We start from the raw sequence: 6,442 nt of genomic DNA, 5'->3' as shown, positions 1-6,442 counted from the left end.
TGCACTAAGAAGTCCTTGTGAAAAAGAGACATGATTGAAACAGCCCTTCTGCAGTTTTTCTTTGTGACAACAGCAGATCAGGGACTTGGAGATTCAGGATTGATTGCAGCCCATTTTTCCACTCCGTCCATGGTGACAGGTGAAGAAAGAGATGGACAGAAGAGTTATGACTTACATGACTGGTGGCACTCAGGTGTTCTCAGAGCTCAGAACATATTCCAGAGCCTGATTTATTTCCTGATTTCTTTACGATAAATCACTCTGAAAACCAAGAACACTAGAATATAGACTGCTTGTACACTAATATCAGAGCTCCTTTGGAAATGGGTGGCCCATTCCTGGGATGAACAATCATATCTCAGGGTCCATTTATCCTGGGTAGCCACACTCAGCCCTGTGTTTTCTCTTTACATAGTTCCAGCAGCCTGCAAGGTCACTGATGGGCAGCTCTCTAATAATGGCTTAGTAACTCAAAATATTTGGATCCCAGATTTATTTGGCTGCTATGTGGCTTATTTTTTTTTAAGTGAGCCCTACTTCCATTGAGCACATGTTCTCTAATGTCAGAAAATTTTCGTAAACATACAGTCTATCGTGCAAAACATTCAGACTATCAATTACTTCCACTTACTCTGAGCAAAGAATATCATTAGTATACCAATAAAAATAGTTTTCTATGAATGGCATCCTTGTTCACATTCCCTGAAGAGCAGAATCTGAGATGGAGGTTTGTTTGCATAAAGTTTATTGGGGAATATTTCTGAGGGGGAATGAAAGCAGCCAAATGGGGAAGAAGGAAGAGTTGAACTATGAAGCAATGAACAGTGGCCTCTGCTGATCCCACAGGAAGCTCTGGAGCTGGGTGGTCCTTCAGAAATGTTCCAAATTGAGCAAGGCCTTTATGGTTAATGTCATTCAATCATTGCATGCAAGCTGACCTTTGCATGATATAGGGAGAGGCGGTTTACTTCAGTTCTTGGAGGACAATGCTTAGGGTGTGATGTGGTTTGTCCCCACCCAAATCTCATCTTGAATTGTAGCTCTCATAATTCCCACGTGTTGTGGGAGGGACCCAGTGGGAGGTAATTTAATCATGGGGTGGTTCTTTCCAGTGCTGTTCCCATGATAGTGAATAAGTCTCATGAGATCTGCTGGTTTTATAAAGGGATGTTCCCCTACACAAGCTCTCTTGCCTGCCACCATGTAAGACGTGCCTTTGCCTTCAGCCATGATTGTGAGGCCTCCCCAGCCATGCTGAACTGTGAGTCAATTAAACCTCTTTCCTTTATAAATTACCCAGTCTTGGGCATGTCTTTATTAGCAGCTTGAGAACAGCTGTAAGCCATTAGCCAGCAACACTCCTGGCAGCTGGGGGAATGAGTGACTTGATCCTGAAAGGAAGGTCATGGTAGTGCCTCACCACATCCACTGTAATTGGTTTCTTCAAGATAGTTGCTTTGAGAATATAAACGTATGGCCATTTTCACAACAAACTCCTTGCAGTACAACACTGCATCATGTTTGTCTTTATAACTACTACACTATACTAGCTGCTGTGATGCTCTTTGCAAATAGCTAACTTCAACAAATATTTAGATTGGAATTGCCTGAAATAAAATCCACCCTATTATTGGCATATTATTTCGAAAATGGAAATAAAAGACTCTACAGTGGAGCTAAGAATAAAAAGCTTGTCTGTGCAGACTTGTAATGATAATAATGCGTTGTATCCACCTTTTGTTCCAATAAATAAATACATACTCTCATGAAGCATTTCATTCATCTAAAAACATCTCTAGGCATGTATATTAGCTTGCTACGTTAGCCATAACAAAGTACCACAGGCTGGATAGCTTAAAACATAAATTTGTTGACTGGGTGTGGTGGCTCACGCCTGTAATCCTAGCACTTTGGGAGGCCAAGGTGGGCAGATCATCAGAGGTCAGGAGTTCGAGGCCAGCTTGGCCAACGTGGTGAAACCCTGTCTCTACTAAAAATACAAAAATTAGCCAGGTGTGGTGGCAGGTGCCTGTAATCTCAGCTACTTGCGAGGCTGAGGAAAAAGAATTGCCTGAACCCAGGAGGCGGAGGTTGCAGTGAGCCAAGATTGTGTCGTTGCACTCCAGCCTGGGTAACAAGAGCTAAACTCTGTCTCAAAAAAAAAAAAACCATAAATGTATTCTCTCATAATTCTAGAGGCTGGAAGTCCAAGATCAAGGTGTTGGCAGGGTTGACATCTTCTAAGGTCTCACTCCGTGGCTTGTAGACGGCTGTTTTCTCCCTGTGTCTTCACATGGTCTTCCCCCTGTGCTTATCTGTCTCCTAATCTCCTCTTCTAATAAGGACATCAATTACATTGGATAAAAGCACACCCTAACAGCTTCACTTTAATCTAATTCCCTCTTTAAAGGCCCCATCTCCAAATGTAGGCACATTCTAAAGCGGTGGGAATAAGAACTTCAACATACAGTTTTAGGAAGAGACATAATTCATCCCATAACAACATATGGGAAGGGTTCATACTTTAAATATAATTTTATAGATAGAGAAACCAAGATGGAGATGTTGAATGTCTTCAGGCATAGGTCATATTACCTATCCCAAAGGCTTATCTTCTTAATTTTAATACAACTGTAAGGACATCACTCCAGCTAGAATTTTAGCATTCAGAGAGAGAGCTCTTACCACTAATCTCCCCCAGAACTTGCTTTGCATTGAACAATTAAGTTACTAAAGTCATTCAAGAATGGAATTTGTCTTCTCCACAATTGGTTCCTCTGAAAATTAATATTATCCCATATAAAGCTCATTCTCTTGAACCAGGTTCAAGACCCAGCTATCTATCTATATTTTTTTTTTTCCTGGAGCAGATCCTTGCTCTGAAATTCCCTTTTCCTATCCTGAACCAGTCCTAATCACTAGAAGGACATTTGGAGGTTTCTTCTAACTCTTGCTCTCGAGCCTAATAAAAGTCTTAATACGTAAGTCCTTGATTCCACTTCTCTAGTACTACCACCATCCCCTCATCCTCAGAAAAACAGACAGATGGGGAAGGGGGACTAACATTTCTCAGGTATCTACCATGTGTTAGACATGAAGGCAGGTGCTTTCATAGATAGCTTCTTTACTCTAAACCATACCATAAGGTGTGTTTTATGTTATCATTTTATAGATGAGCATTTAGACTAAATATTAGGCTCCAAGAGCCTAAATACCTTGCCCAAGTCACCCACTGGAAAGTGGAAAGGACAGAACTGAAATGACAGATACACCTGACCCTCCAAAACCTAGCTTCTTTCCATTGGCCTACACCGCTTATGTATGACGGCATCACAGAATCAAGCCCCAATCCAGCCAACTCTCCCCAAAAGTCCCCAGGCCCAAAGGTGTAGATGTTCATTGTCTTTACTCCCTGACTTCCATACCCCATTTATGTGTCTGCAAAAGGTTCTATCCACTGTCTTAAAATATCCGTATCATATAGAAGGGTGGCACTCTTCTGTACATGCTTGATTGTTTCTTGTTTAATGAGCTTCAACATTCTTCATTTGTTTTATCGGCTAGTCTTTTCTTTGCCATCTCATCACATCCTGCACTGAGGGCTGTTAAATCTTCACAGGCCGCCTCCCAGAGGAAGTTGTGGGAATTGGGCAGAATGAGAGCTCCTTTCTCCTGCTGCCTCTTTCAGGGGTGCCACTCAGTGACTGTTTCCCCAAGGTGCTATAACTCTGAAAACCAGTTCTCCACTCCCCAGGCAGATTGCTATCTCTCAAACAGCTGGATTGTAAAAACAAACCTATGTAAAAGCTGCCCCTTCCGTTTGCAATACAAACTTTCAGCCAGATCTGCCAATGGAATGAATGAAATGGGTGAAGAGATGACAAAATACCACCTGGCCACAGTATGCACGTAAAAATGGATTTATTTTTAAAGAATGATATCGTTTAGATGTTCATCCCCTCCAAGTCACAGGTTGAAATGTGATCCCCAGCATTGGAGGTGGGCCCTAATGGGAGGTGTTTGGGCCATAGGGATGGGTCCCTCACAAATAGCTTGGTGCCCTCCCCATAGTAATGAGTGAATTCTCACTCTATTAGTTCACATGCAAACTGATTGTTAAAAAACACCTGGTGCCTCCTTCGCTCTCATTTCCTCTCTCACTATGAGATACACCTGCTCCCCATCCCTTATGCCAAGCTTCCTGAGGCCTCACCAGAAGCCCAGCAGTGCTGGCACCATGCTTGTACAGCCTGTGGAAGCGTGAGCCAAATAAACCTCTATTCTTTACAAATTACCCAGTCTCAGTAATTCCTTTATAGCAATGCAAAATGGACGAATACGAAGGGCTATAATGGAACCACCAACCATTGAGCCATTGACTTGTAACATTTACCAGGAGGGAGAAATCCATAGCAATAAAATTTACCTTTAAATGAGTGGCTCAGGGCTGAGCTATTTCTGCCTAGGGTTCATGCCTGGATACTGGAATCACAGCAAGATAGTCATCCAAGAGCCTGGGCAGTGCCTTCCTAACAGATAGCCCCTTCACTCCACCCTGTCATCCTCTCCACATTTCTCTGAGTCTTTGGTTTCCTTCATAGGACTAATCATTGTTCTCCAAAACAGAAAGCTGTGCAGTAAGCAGTATTTATTATCTTTACTGTCACATATCAGATCCAGCCCCATCACCCCCACTGGGTATGCTAGGCCTTCCAGAATTTGACCTACTCTCCTTCTACGGCCAGCATGGCCTCCGCTTTGGTTAGGCTGCTCTCTGCATGGTCTCCCATGAGTGCCTTCTTTACTCTTTACTTCCCTCTCTGAAGTGCTCATGCTCTCCTCCGGCCCTAGAATAAGCATCTGTTCAAATCCTTTCCAGCCATTAGGCCCAGCTCAGGTTCCACTCGCTCTGAGACCACCATCCAATTCCTCAATTCTCTGATATATTCATTGCATCAAGTCTTTGTGTAATAATTCAATATTGGATAAAATTGTTTTATATCATCTTTTTATATGGATAGATATTTGGTCACAAGCAGAAGACTAAGAGAGACTTCATTTTCTCCACTCGTACCCCTCAATGTAGGCACATACAGTAAGAAACCAATAACTATGTATCTGAATTAAACCTATTGAGCAAGAAGTTTCTCTTTCTTTGTTCTTCCACTTAAAAAGGTTTTCTTTTCCCCCATTTTCAAAGACTAATTGAATCAGAATCTCTGGGGGTAAGGCTCAGGGTTTCATGGTTTTAGAAGTTTTCTAGGTGGTTTTTAATGCATTTCAGTGCTGGAACTCACTATTCTTTGTGGTGGTTTACCATGAAATACAGTCAGTTCTGCTATAATGCTTGTTTTGAAAACAAGAATTTGTTCTAACTGGATGGATATATTAGGGAATAATTTGAACATAACACGAATTTCATGTTTGCTAATATGTGATACCATCTTCAAGAAACCTTAGGTGAACCCAGAAAACTGTATGTACATGAATCAAGCAATGTAGGTGTATACAAAACATGCACACACGCATGCACACACACAAACTTCAACCATCTACCAGCTCTCTCAATTCACTGCATGTGTTATAAGCTACACCAATTTACTTCTGGTGTTACAATTTTCTATCAATGTCAGATAACCTTCCTTCACAATAACTAACAACCTGCAACCTTTTTGACAGCCACTTCCAAAAGCAAATTTCAGATCTTTTTCAACGGAAAGTGTATGTGTATATATATACAGAGAGAGAGTCATATTTATATATTTCTAGATCATTTAGCATGAGTAAAACTGTGCTATAATTTTTATTCAGTTATCTTTTTTAATGTGTCTCTGACAAAGTTTTGGCACGTTTTGTCTCTAATCCATTTTCCCCATAAGCTCTGTGGTTTTTATTGACTATTTTGCAGAGTGAGGTGATTTTTAGAAATGCATATGTGGCCTTATTGCAGAACTGACTGCACCCAGTACTATATTTCTCTTACTATGTGCTACAAAGATGGAAAGCTTTGGAAAATATGGAAAAGAAAGAAGACTAAATGGTGTTAGCATACGGAAATTATAAATTTGGCCTTGTTACAGTACCAAATAAATCTACTCAACCAAAGGTAATTATTTGGCTTGGAATTGCATAATGTTCAGGAATTTCTGGATTGAGAGAAATAAAAGTTGTTTTTATAGTGGCAAGAGTCAGGAAGGAAATGTGGATTAATAAATTAATGCTAAGGAACTTTTATACATCTAACAGTTAAATTCATGTCTCTCCAATGAACATTTTATTTTCATTTTTATGAGAGGAGAAAAATTTGCAATTGACCAAGAATTTTCACCCTTTAAATAATTACTATTTAGTTTGAAACCAAATCTTATCTTGTTTCTAAACCAATAGTAAAGGTTTTTGACAGGCTCCTGGAAAGAGATATTTATTGAGTTGTTTTGTTGTT

Source organism: Pongo abelii, chromosome 5 (genome assembly GCF_028885655.2).
Source record: "Pongo abelii isolate AG06213 chromosome 5, NHGRI_mPonAbe1-v2.0_pri, whole genome shotgun sequence".
Classification (NCBI taxonomy): Eukaryota; Metazoa; Chordata; class Mammalia; order Primates; family Hominidae; genus Pongo; species Pongo abelii.
Note: the sequence above shows the minus strand (reverse complement) of the source record.